The 13630-nt window shown below is 37.1% G+C and overlaps 2 protein-coding genes across 3 annotated transcripts in view; both read right to left on the reverse strand.

Annotated features, from left to right (window-relative positions):
• Window positions 1-2675, reverse strand: part of LOC137618093 (sulfide:quinone oxidoreductase, mitochondrial-like) — a 296155-nt gene extending 293480 nt beyond the window's left edge. The window contains exon 1 of the mRNA XM_068348077.1: window positions 2442-2675. The gene's annotated coding sequence lies outside the window, so the exon portion shown is untranslated. The remainder of the gene's footprint in view (window positions 1-2441) is intronic.
• The window catches only part of LOC137618091 (uncharacterized), a 431863-nt gene that overhangs the window by 168534 nt on the left and 249699 nt on the right, over window positions 1-13630 (reverse strand). The window lies entirely within an intron of this gene.

Consider the following 13630-nt stretch of genomic DNA (forward strand, 5'->3'; position numbering starts at 1 on the left):
TATTATCTTATCAGCGATTCGGGTAAATCTCCCTGGTGGCCCACCGCCTATCTTCTAGGAGATCAATGCTGCAGGACACGCTTGCTTCAATCTAAACTTTCCACAGATAATTCGATAAAGAACACTGAAAACCGGAAGAGGGAATGGAACTCCAACCGTTACCAGATCAAAACTAGGATGCTTCTGTTTTAACCAGTTTCAACTGCTGTTATAGTTCAGTCTGTCAGACATATCAATAATTACTCCGTGACAGAAGTGGATTGTGCTGGTAGCCTAATAGTTAAACTAATCGTATCATTGATATTAAGCTGTAATATCTATACGAATTGCATCTAACATTCATAATGCTAATAACAATCTGATAGGGGTGACAGCAGCCGGGCAAAATCAAAACTCATCAATTTCAAAGGTTTGTTCCAGACAGAGCCAGTAGGCCTACTTATCCGAGCCAGTAATAAGCGAGCTCAAATTGAACCGGGAAACGGCATGCTATATTTTAAATATCAACGAAGGAGGAATATTCAAGATAGATAGCACCCCTCCCCCTCCACAAATATTACCATCACCATCGACGGACAGAAGTATTCAAGATCAAGGTCTAACGTAATGACTGCCATGTTTACCTTAATCGATATTCTTGTCATCCCCGGAGGAGGAATATTTACGTTAAAGAATAATAATAGCCAAGTTGAAGGAAGGGAATAGTTTATAACAGATTCCTTATCAATCTCGTGAATTATGGAGAAAGACAGTTACAAATATTAGTTACAAATAGAAGCCTTCTCAGTTTATCAAGACTAAGACGTACGACTTAGTACGCCCCTGAAACTTCGGATAATTACTGGCTCTCCGAGCCAGTGTTCCGAACTTCCGAAATTATGCATTACATAGAACAATATTGTGTGGCAAATAGTTTTTATTATAATGATAATCATTAAAGTAGTTGAAATTACTTTTTTTTATCAAACGATTGCAAAGATGAACTACTTTAGGGAAAATTTCAACTAGCAGACACTTCATGGCTAAAAATAGGAAGAAGTTAAAATCTCAGTGATAATAGTATTTTTAGGTAAAATTCACAGGTGCTTACAAATTAGAAATAGCAAGAAAATAAGCAATGAAAGAAAACCAAGGGCAAGGACGCAACGCAATCTTCAAAATGGAAATTAAAAAATGAGTTGATCTGTCTACCGAATACCGCCCATATTGATAACGGGAAAACGCCAAATGTTTATCATTTAAAGCCTAACAAATTAAAAGGTTCCCATAAACATGTGTATTTAATTAGTTTGGTATGACTATTGCTTGAACACCATCACAGGAAATAAAAGCCATTTTTTTTTCTGCAAAGCTTACTTAATAGGATAGTTTAATAGAACAGATTAACAACATACTGCTAGCACTCTTCCAACGGATTCACCCTGTTTTATTTAAAAAGAATTAAATTGAATTTGAAGTTTTACCGATTAGGCTACAGTGATTTAGGGATTATTTTTGTGAAAAAATCTACAATTTTAGTGGTACAAAAGGAAAAAAAAAAAAAAAAAAAAGATCCTGACCTGTAAAAATTGTTACACAATTACAAATTTGATTACTTAAATATTTTACTATTGATTTGTAAACAAAGTTTATCAATGTGGGATAGAAAAATATTTAGAAGCTTTACTCTTATTAATCTTCTCAATGTTTGAGAGAGAGAGAGAGAGAGAGAGAGGAGAGAGAGAGAGAGAGAGAGAGAGAGAGAGAGAGAGAGAGAGAGAGAGAGAGAGAGAGAGCTCTAACACGGAACAGCCTCGTGAAAACTTTAAACATTCTTACGAAGTAGTTTTAAAACCGGTTTCCGGATAAATAGTTTGGGATTTTAACCAACATTGCAAGTATTTGACCATATGAAAAAGCAGAAAAATAAACCAGGAAAATATCACAAAAGGAACTACGTAACATCACTTTAAAAATAACGTAACCAGTAATCTCAATATAATTTACGCAAACCATGAAGATATGCAATACTTTAAAACTACCTGAATAGATTGTCATATTCCAAGTAACATATCAAACGAGTGATCTCTTAAAATACTCTACTTAGAACAATACATTAGGAATAAATAAATTAATTTCACCTAAAGCATCCAAACATAGCATTCAAGACCAGTTATATTAAGTTACTTTCTACGGCATAATGTACCCCAGTCACCGATGATATAAGTTCATTCACGGAGTCATGCGACACAAGAGACAACAAATCTTTCACAATCTGTCAACTAAAATTAAACATAGGCATGTATTAATGCCAAACAAAAATTATCTAAGAAATTACAGTTCAATTTCCGGTGCCACGCAATGAATTTGAGATGATCACGTACGCATGTTAACTTTCGGCATTACGGGAATGAGTAAATCAGCTGGATAACAGATAAGAAATCAAGCACTGCACACCTCACCTTTTAGTCTAACAACGGTGTGCTTTCGGACAGTTGCAATCGATGCCGCTTAGACTTTCAGTCCTCCCTGTTCACCTTTATTTTCATAGAGATGAGGGAAGAAGAATGGGCGTGAAAAGGTGACCTTGAAAAAGCACAGGTGGTTTTCTGTTGCCGTCTGCTACAGATACAACTTCAACGACTGCTAAACTCGGAGTGTGGCAGCACGCAGTACGATACCTCGGCAGAACCTGAGCTGTGGTAGAAGTATTCGTACCCTGACGTCACAATTCTCTTAATACGTCACATGTAAACACCAGTGTTGCATCACCGGGAGTCTGTTTATGAGAGACACTAAAATCTCACATCAACAGCGTAACATTATGGCCACATATACTGCTCTCTATCGATATTTACAGGCGTTATATTTTCAAGGGAAGTTGCTAGATGCCGTTATATAGAAATAAAATGCCAGATTCATCTTTCTAATATACTACTAGCCTCACCATTAACAAATCGCTTAGAAACTGTGTTTTTTTCGAGGACTCTTGGCTTATGTGGACTTTTTATACGCCTTTATGATTTATTTAGGCGATAGGTTGGCCATTGCACCAGCCTCCCGTTGAGATACTACCGCTAGAGGTATTGGGTCATTCAACTGGCCAGATTGTATTACATCCCTCTCTGGTTACGGCTCATTTTTTCAGTTGCCTACACATGCACCAAATAGTCTGGACCATTTTTTTTGTATATCACACATTCTCCTCTCTCCTCATTCACTTGACAACACAAAAAGATAACCGAATAATTCTGCTTCACCCAAGGGGTTAAATAAACTGTAATTGTTACCGACTACTTTCTATTTTTTAAAGGTAGAAGAGACCTTTAGGCGAGGGATGCTCCAAAATAAAACCACCGTTCTCTAGTCTTAGTCCTTGGTTAGTCCCATGACCGCCATACCACGGTCTTCCACCGTCTGGGGTTAAGAGTTCTCTTCCTTGATGGTACATTCAGGAACATTATTCTGAGTTTCCTTTCCTTACTGATCTATTTTACCCGTTGGAGACCTTGGGCTTATAGCAGTCTGCTTTTTCAACAGTGAGTGGTAGCTTAGCTGGTAATAGTAATAATAATAAATGCAAAGGATATGTTTTTTGTCGGTTAGTTTAAGAGGATGTTTCATTCGCATCGTCTTATTTTAGCGATATTTTAACAGTGGCAATAAGTATTAGTCTTACGCTGCCCATAATGTGCAAAACACAACTGGCTCTAATACGATTAAAAGGCCCTTTTCTTAACAAGAGAGAAAGCTAAATATAATTCTTCCTAGGTATACTGAAATCCATATATGACAAAATCTTAGAAAATTCCGAAAAAAAATAAATCAGAAAAATCTGAATTTAGCCTACCATGTAGATTAAGGGAAAAACATTTAAAATGCATATACCAATACTTCATCCCTCTTTGAAACAGAATCAGATATTTTCATTTTGACATAGTTTCTTAAGAGGAGGAGGAACAACCAAATTTGGTCACCCGTAAACTGTCCCATAGACAGTCTTGATCACACTCCTAAAAATCATGAAAACTCTTTATCTAGTGAGGCACCCATTTACAGGGAGTCGAGTTTAATGTATTTTGTATTAAAGCAAGTTTTGAATTTATGGGTAATGCATAAAGAAAACATTCATAATTTCATGACATCTTGGCAACTAATTTTAATTACTCTTGATCTTTATACTCGCGGAACTTCCTAGAATAGAGAAAATCATGAATTTCTATTATTAGATTATACAACATTTCACATGGATAAAACATCTGTGGGAAATTAAACGGACATTCTTTTTCATTATGAAAATTCGAATGTAGTAATACTGAAAACACTTCGAATATCGACTCTTATGTTGTATTGTGGTTCCATTATTCAGTAATAGTACGATCCTCTTTAGGACTAAATAACACCAACTGATTTTTTTTTCTGCGCATGAGGCAACAAGTAGTTAGGTTCATAGCTGGTCAAAATAATTTTCTATCATTCGAGAGCTTTCAAGGACTAGTCTCAAGTTGTCATATTTACTATATTGGTCGCAGGCAAAAATTTCTGATGAACTCTGAGAAACCTTTTTTCGTGTTCTATTTTGTGAGCTCGATAAACAAATTATTACAGTTGCCTACATATAATTTAATTAGTTTTAATACCACGGGCCATTGTGCCCCAACTCTAGATTTTTATTACTAAATGGAGTCATTATCTAGTTGCCAATAACAGCTACGTGCGCATAAAATAATAGTCTACTGCACCCACGAATGTACCTCGCAGTGTCATCTAGTGGCAACGAGGTAAACATTCTCGTTACACATCTTTGAAGGTACTGTCTTGTCTTTACATACAGCAGCTCGAAGCATAATCCCTGTTTGGGTAGACTGCGATATTGGTTGGGAGTGGTCATGATATAACACTGGGCCCTAATCGTCTGAATACCATCATTCCACGAGATTACCAAAATATATAAATGAATAATGACATGTTTGTTTGGCTTTGTTCGTTTATTTGAAACAAAAATCTTCGCAAATTAATTATTATGATACTTAGCTGATTATCACATTGCCAATGCTTATAAAACGAGTGGGATAAAGAAAATAATCATCAGATAATTTACGTGGTTTGTCTCACGGACTTTTGTACTTATTAATGATTGATTCATTTTACGATAATCAAACGGATATATATATATATATATATATATATATATATATATATATATATATATATATATATATATATATCCTTATCAGTTTTCAGTCTTAGGACTGAAAATTGATACGAGCAAAACTAAGATAATGTTCAATGACAATGTACACAACACAAAGGTTATGGACGAACCTCTAGAGATTGTTAACGAATATACTGTACATACTTAGCACATACACTGCCATGAGACCGAAATTAAAAGAATGATAGAGGATGGAGAGTTTTTGGTATATAACTGAAATGAGTATGTCAAGTAAAATACCACTTTCTCTAAAAAAGAAAATATTTAATCAATGGCCTACCAGTATCAACTTATGCACCAGACACTGGGAGCCTTACTAAAGACTTAGAACATTAGTTAAAACCCAAAAGAAGAAAGAATAAAGATGGGAATAACACACAGACAAAGAGAACAACATGGATACGAGAGCAAACTAACGTAGAGGATATTCTAACGTAAAAGAAAAAGAAATGGGCATGTAATGAGGAGAGACAATAGACAGACATGCAGAATAACAGAATTGGTCTCTAGAGAATGCGAACGAAGGAGGGGAAGGAATAGAAGACGATGGATTGACGAACTAAGAAATTTGCCGGTATAGACAGGCATAGAAAAACCATAAACAGACATGTGTGGATCGATTATTGATGTTCTGGCATCCTGACATATTACGCCGAGTCGCTAGTGAAAGGCCGTGTTATATAGATTACTAAAAGAATGTATACATAAATTTAATTCTTACCAATCGTTTGATTATCATAAAGGATGATGAAAAAATCCAAAAAGTTCTAGCGTCAAACCACTGGAATAAGGACAAGAAAATTGCTGTCAATTAAGTTATGAAAAAACAATAGATATTAAATCATGGCAGGTTGTGGGGGGGGGGGGGGGGGTTAAGAGACAATATAAAGGCCTGGACGAGCTTCTATTTAGTTGACTATATTGACAGTATCAGTTCCAGGTCGTTTAGTGAGGAAACGAAGATAGTTTTTTATAACCCCTCCCCCCTTGCTCAACATATCTTGCCTTTGTTTGCTTTCCCAACATTTAAAGAACCTCCTAATTACTGTACTAGAAGAGAGCTGCTGGACTGCACAATTTGAGAGTAAATGGAAAGCGTGGTCTTGTAAACAAATACCCAAAATTGAAACAATCACCAATGCAAATGTACCCTGCATATGCTTGGTACTCACCGTATCAATCCTGGCAAAAACACTTGGTGATGTTGGCAAGACAGATATCACATAGCGATGAGAAGTGCCTCGGATCTAAGATGTTATTACCACTGTATAGTGAATATAGACTGACAGTGTCTATTTCTGGCGGTCTCTTGCCGAATCTGAATGTGTATTCTCCGAGTATCTGAAAATGTGACCTTGTTCTCTCCCTGGTAGCTCAACAACGTAAGTTTCCAAAAATAAATACGAGAAGTCAGTCGAAATGGTTAACAACGGTTAACAGTTGCAGGAGGGACATTTGAGTAACAAGCGTAAGTTTTAAAAAGAAACAATTATATATACTTAAAATTACAAGTCCTTTCTTACTCTATAACATAATAAAAAGTCATAAATAACCATATACATGCGAATTTACAGTCAGTATAGTCAAAGGGGAGAGATAGAAATTTAATCAAATAAAATTTTCTTCCAGAAAGAAAAGCTAGAAAAATTCAATTATTAATGAAAGCACTTATAGTGTAGGCGCCTACAAACAAACATTGTTCCTAAAACACTATTGGGAAGTTCAATACTCAAAATAGTGAAGTTGAAATGTTCGAATAAAAAAAAAATTACATTAAATTCCAGAAATTTTAAGATTAAAGGCTCTTGATCAAGTACAAGATATACATTATAACCGTATCCTCAGCGAACTTCCTTCATTCTTTAAAAGTGTAAGACCCCCTAGATAATCAATGAAAATACTAGCAAATGAAATTGTGCGTAGTTCTGGTCTGAAATCTCTAATCCTTTTGACTAAGTTTCACAATTCTGCTATTGAATCTTGACAATGAACACAGTTTAAGAACTTTCTTGACTACTGAAACGTGTTTGGAGATATAACAATTTCGACTCAATTCAGTAAGAACAGAATAACATCGTGTATAACATAACAATTTTATAACTGTGAGCATCCCAGATAATTAATTTGGTTAAACATTTGATCTTCAGGCAGCAGTGAAGGGAATTTTTCATCTAAACTATAATTCCATTACTTAAACTTACTTTTTACTCTCAACAGATAATATTCATCCACAAACAAATTAAGATTACCCACAGTAAAGGAATTTCCTTAAAGGAAGTTATACCTTCCTGAAAATAAGAAAACTGGAAAATGTTTAACTTGTTCTACAAATATCAACTGACGTACTACTAATGTAGAATAATTGGGTTACCATTAATTGTATGGCTTTGCATTCCAGCTTTTACTTTCCATTTTTTTTAAAAGTTGGGAAAACTTTACGGTAAACTGGGTTAAGCTTCCTGAAATTAAGACATTTCTAAATATATATTAGTGTTAAGAATTTAAGGCCACCTCTACAGTAAACCGATTAGAATGGGTCTCCACAGCTGGTTCAAATGTTGACAATTCATAATTTTCACACATCAGATACACTGTAATTAGGTCCTGAGATAAAGCAAGAGTTCAGCATCTGCTGACGAATTCAGCTATTGGATAATGGGTCAGCAGGGTTATTCTTGTAAAAAAAAAAATATCGAATTTAACTGGAAAAATTCACATCACCCCTGTATGCTATTCACCCTATTTAAAACAAAAGGAGAAAGTTTATTTAATTTATCTAGCTTAATAGATGAGGAATTCAGCCAATACAAAGCGCAGTGTGTGTGTTTAAAGTTATTAATTTTCAATGGTACTAAACAAGGAGCCTAACCAGCTCTTTGCGGATATCAATGGCACACTCAACACCCTAGATGTAAGACATGTAGCTCAAGAGAAGACATGATTTTACTTTTCAATTGATAATTGACGAGTCTATTTTCTAGCAAGCACAAAACTGAGCATGTCTGTCGCAATATGCTGCAAATCAACACAACCTTGAATTTTACGACATGCATCTGGAAAGACAACACTATTGAAGCTGCCTCCTCGAGGACCTATGCACCTGGAAACTTTCTGAGAGGCCTTGTTAGCTTGCTTGATGAAGTCCCGTTACTGTCCTGATCCCATTGGTGGGGAAACTGCTTTTACCGGATCACTTGCCAGTATACCTTGTCATGGACAACTCTTCTGATCATAACTTCAAAGTCGTTTATCGTTTGCTTTACAGGGCAATGTCATACGCATAGACTGGCCTGTAAAAAATCTCCTGACCTATGATTAGCTGTATCTTCTCAGTTGCAATTAGTTGTTGTCTTTGTTTACAAATTCACAAACACATCTAACATCATAGCCATCACCCAGTTAATTATTCCTTCGAAAATGATATTCATTTAGTTTACAAATTTGAACAAGATTCATTACTTATTTCATTACCAAGTATTTTTTTCATCTTAGTTGGATTTATAGAATTCGTCCAGACCGTATTTTTAATTTTTACATACAACAGAATTTAAAACTAATTTTATTTAAAAAAAAAAAAATTGCTTCGAGTTTGTTTACATAAAATTTAGCTTTTAAGTCATCATTTATCTAATATATTAAATTTTACTGGTATTTCACCCCTACCCTTTATGACCACATATTTCCTCTCTCTCTCTCTCTCTCTCTCTCTCTCTATATATATATATACATATATGTATATACACATATATACACACACACACACACTATATATATATATATATATATATATATATATATATATATATATATATATATATTTATATATAATAACCATTGGTCCGATTACATTATGCTTGAAATGTAACAAGATTCGAAATAAAGTCACGACACGCAGTTACTTCACCATTTGAGGTCTCAAAAGCAGCAAACGGCTGTAAATTTCATCCTACTCGATGTCACACAAACGTACGTTTCTTAGTAGAAATATTAAGTAATTATGTATCCCTATGATAAAATGTTACTAAAATATCTTATGAGTATATATTTCGAGGAAAATATGTAGTACTTTTAAAAACAAAAATCTCCTGGTCTGTTCCCAATAGCTAGAGTGATTTAATGAATATTCGGGCAGTTTTTTTCGAATAGCACATCAAGACCCCGGAACTTTTTGTGGAGGCAAATTCCAGTCTTTTGATTGGCGATATCTTCTTCAACTATGATTGGTGGTTGTCTATCCCTAATACAAATATGTGCTCATCTAACCTAGTAGCTAGGACACAGTCAAGTATTCCTTCGAATATGCCTTTACTTGATCCATACCCTTTAACAAGATCCATTATTTATTCATTACTAAATTAATAACCATTCTAAGTTAAATTTTTATCCATCCCCATTAATTTTCATACATATGACGACATTTAAGTAGTCTGAAAAGAATATTTTTTTTTATCTTTTAGATATTCAAATGATTATCAATTATACTTATCCTTCAGTAATCACAATTTTCTTTTGGGTGTATATTTACTAATATCCTCATTATTTATATCAGTCATTATCATGTTCAATATTTTGTGGGATCAGGTTGAGAATTTTGAGTTTATAGTTATTGACTTTATAATAAAAACCTACTCCGAGTCAAAAGTTCTAAAGGAATGCATGGTAAACAACAATGTATAGGCCTGAATTTCCTCTTTATAAATTAGTTATAAAATTATTAAAACAAGGGCTTTAAGATACAGAAGTAGTCTTCTCAGCAGAAAAAGTTCACATTCATAATTTCATTTTGCCACTACTGAAAGCAATTGAGAATAGGCTTCTTGTTTTCTTCTGTTTCTTTTGAAAACTCGAATCATTGCACTTAAGAAATCAAAACAGCATCACCAAAACTGATTGTTGAATATGCCTACTTGTAAAATTTTCACTAACAATCTTGAAATTAATCTATCATAATAAAGTGCACGTCTCCTTAACTATTGATTGGTACATATGCTTTAAATTAATTTCCTGATAAAGGTACAGGTGTAGGCCTTGTACCGCCGAACACCTACACGCGAGCGATTATGTAAATTATATCTCAGTATGGAATATACGGTTAAGGATGCAGGATGCAGACAGAACTACTACTGTCAATAAGGGCAAGGTTCCCCTGCTGTAAGGGACCAGATAAGCAGCCCTTAAAGTAAAATGAAACTAAATAAACAACTTGCATTCTGCATACTGTATTTTAGTCTTAAGTCTTATGCATGTATTTCAAGCCTAAACGAGTGATTTAAATCAGAGTTGACAAAATATGATAATAAAGAGAGAGAGAGAGAGAGAGAGAGAGAGAGAGAGAGAGAGACGTCTGAATAAAGAGAGAGAGAGAGAGAGAGAGAGAGAGAGAGAGAGAGAGAGAGAGAGAGAGAGAGAGAGAGAGAGAGAGAGAGAGAGAGAGAGAGAGACGTCTGAAAAGTTTTTTTTAACGTTTTTAATTCCACAAATAGTTTTATTTTTTAAGCAAACCAAAATGTTTCTTTAGATCAAGAAATAGATGGTAATCTCGAAAGGAATCGGTTTTACGAGAGAGAGAGAGAGAGAGAGAGAGAGAGAGAGAGAGAGAGAGAGAGAGGGAGAGAGAGAGAGAGAGAGAGAGAGTTTCTGGAAATTAGTGTAGGGCGTGGTTGATAATGCATGCGGTTAATCTAGACTGCACACGCGGAGAAGAATATTAATATATTTTATTTGTTTAACCAAAAGAAGAAGAAAAAAACAACAGCAGCTGTACGACAGTTATTGTAGTCCATAAAATTGCCTAAAACAAAAGACTTGTGTATAATTATAAGGGATTGTAAGTATTTGTATTTGAATGAATGGCATGTATTCATACGATGTGAGCATTTCAAGGTATTGCAAAGGATTGTTTTAATTATTAGTAAAATAGGGATTTTGTGATTATATATGGTCATTCAGTATGCCGAGTTAGTCCTTCGATAATGCGGATATAATAATTGACGCGACTTACGGTGTGATACTCTTAAATACATAATTTATAAAAAAAAATTTAAGTCCTGTAGGGGTTTTCCGTGTGTGACAGTCCTTAAAGTAAACAATGAATTTTCAAACTTTGGTTTGGTTTGGTTCGGTTCATGCCTACACCTTTCACCTAAATTTCACTGTTCCTTCTACATTTCTGCAAAATATGCTCAAGAACGTTGTATTCCACTATATTTCATCACCACCAACAGTTTACTTTACTTTTTAGGGGTTTATTTCTCGCCCTCCATCAGACACTAAGAGTCTGTTCAGGCGGGCCTTGATGTGTGAAAATAATTTCTTTCCAGTTTATATTTTGCTCTGTATCTTTTCAGTTATTCGCTAGCATTTGTATTCAGGCTTAATAGTTTTCTAATCACTATTATAACACTTTCCAAAGAGATAGGACTTCAGGTTTTTCTTGAAAGCTGCCACATTTTTGCTATTCTTGACATCAAGTGGAAGGTCGTTGAAGAGTCTCGGTGCAGCATAACAAAAACATTTATTGCATGAAAATTATTTATCAAGTAAGATACATTACCACATACTCATTTCAACTTCCTTTCTTTACAGGAGGAGCAGAAAGTGAAATGTGGTGTAATGTACTGTAACCACAAGAGTAGGAACTTTTGTGGTCACACTGTGTAGGTCTCATGCCGCCTGCGTTATAACTACCGAAACCTTGCGGTATTGGGACCCCAAGAACTGCAACGTCTGCTCGGCATTAGTGGCTGGGGGTTTCGGCGACCCCAAGTTACCGGAGTCGGGGGACGCAGCACGCGAGAAGCTTCGCAAATGGGTACGAGGGTTCCAGAAGAACTCTCTGGGACCGTACCTTCCAAATGATAGGATGCGTAGCTTGCTGTTCCCTAAAGCTGGTGCTGATGCCGTTGTGCCCCAGACACGACCCGGCCCTCCCTGCGTCCAGATCGCAGTCGAGGCGGAAGTCAGTGAACCGATGCAAGGAGGAAAGGAAGTCTGAAGTGTCCACAGACACAGAGAAGATCTCCTTCGGGATGATCCTGAGGAAGAGTCTACCCTTCCTCCAGGAGGAGATGAAGACGTCAATTCGTCAGAAGCGGAGGAACCCCTTCAGCCTGTGCCGACAGCAGAGCCGACACCATCTACGTCTTCGGCTCCTACCCCTCCATTGGACGCCATGGGTCAGGCAGTTTTGGCCCATATTACCGCCCTAATGGAGAATCTTTGCAAGGAGAGCGAAGAAAGGAAGTGAAGATCACAAGAGAGCTTCGTGAAGAGAGACTGACCGTCGCCTCCCGAGGGTCTTACAAGTGACCCAGAGTTCAAGACCTGCTATCCTGCTCTGAGACCAATCCCTGGAGGTATGCAGAGTTCATGCCTATTACCAACGGCAAGCTCTACATCTCGGAGAAGATGGGAGCAGTCCCCGAGGATGACATTCAGTCCTGGCCGAACTTTAATGCCTACCCGGACTGCTTCATTTGATTGAAGAATGAACCAGCGTCAAAAGAGGAGACGGAACCGAAGGAGGTAATGGTATTCGACCATGACAAAGCACAGGCTCTCTTGACTAGTAGCCTGAAGAAGGCAGGTTATACCGACTCAAGAGTTTCTGCATTAAGCAAGAAACACCCTACCTTTCTTGCTCCTGCTTCAAGAGCCTTCCCCTTTACGTCGAAGGCGTTCCAGACTGTTGCCAAGGCAGTTGAGGCAGGCAAACCATGCCCTACACTAGAGGAGTGTAGGCCTCTGTCCTTAGCCCTGCCCACAGATGAGAAGGAATGGAAGGAGGTCCACCTAACCTTCGCAGTAGGAAAGTAGGAAAGCTAGATGCAGATATCGCGGGAAGGCAGTTCAGCGAGAACCTCCCCAAGCTGTCGGACTTTCTCTTGCGAAGGGAGCAGGAGACAAGAGAGGCTAGCCGCCTTCCTGTCCCTCCAGAACTGCATAGAGATGTGTGCAAACCACAACAGCACCCCAGACATGCTCACGGTCCTGGCCAAGATGTATATGGCCACCCTTGTAAAGGACCTTTACGCCTTCACGAAGGCTAGGAGAACCTGCAGGGAGTTCGTGTTTCCTGCTGCGATTTCTTCCAGCATCTGGGGTAAGGACCTCTTCCCAAAAGAAGCGGTCCAAGAGGTAGTCGAGAAAGCCGCCACGGAGAATAGGAACCTTCTCTAAAAGTGGGGCATCTCCTCAAAGAGGAAGTCTTCCCCGGATGCTGGTCCCCAACTAAAACGGAAGACAAAGAAGCCAAGACTACCTTCTCGGCCTCTTCAGCAACATCCAATGGTCACCATGACCGCGATGCCCCAAGTGGTCGCTCAGCCACAGACCACCTTCCAAGTGGTGCCTCAACAGCTGGTTGCCCAGTCACCAGCTTTCAACCCAGGGTTTGATCCCTTTGATCCCTGGGCCCACAGCCTAATCAAAAATGGA

The sequence above is a fragment of the Palaemon carinicauda genome, chromosome 24, assembly GCF_036898095.1.
Source record: "Palaemon carinicauda isolate YSFRI2023 chromosome 24, ASM3689809v2, whole genome shotgun sequence".
Taxonomy (NCBI): domain Eukaryota; kingdom Metazoa; phylum Arthropoda; class Malacostraca; order Decapoda; family Palaemonidae; genus Palaemon; species Palaemon carinicauda.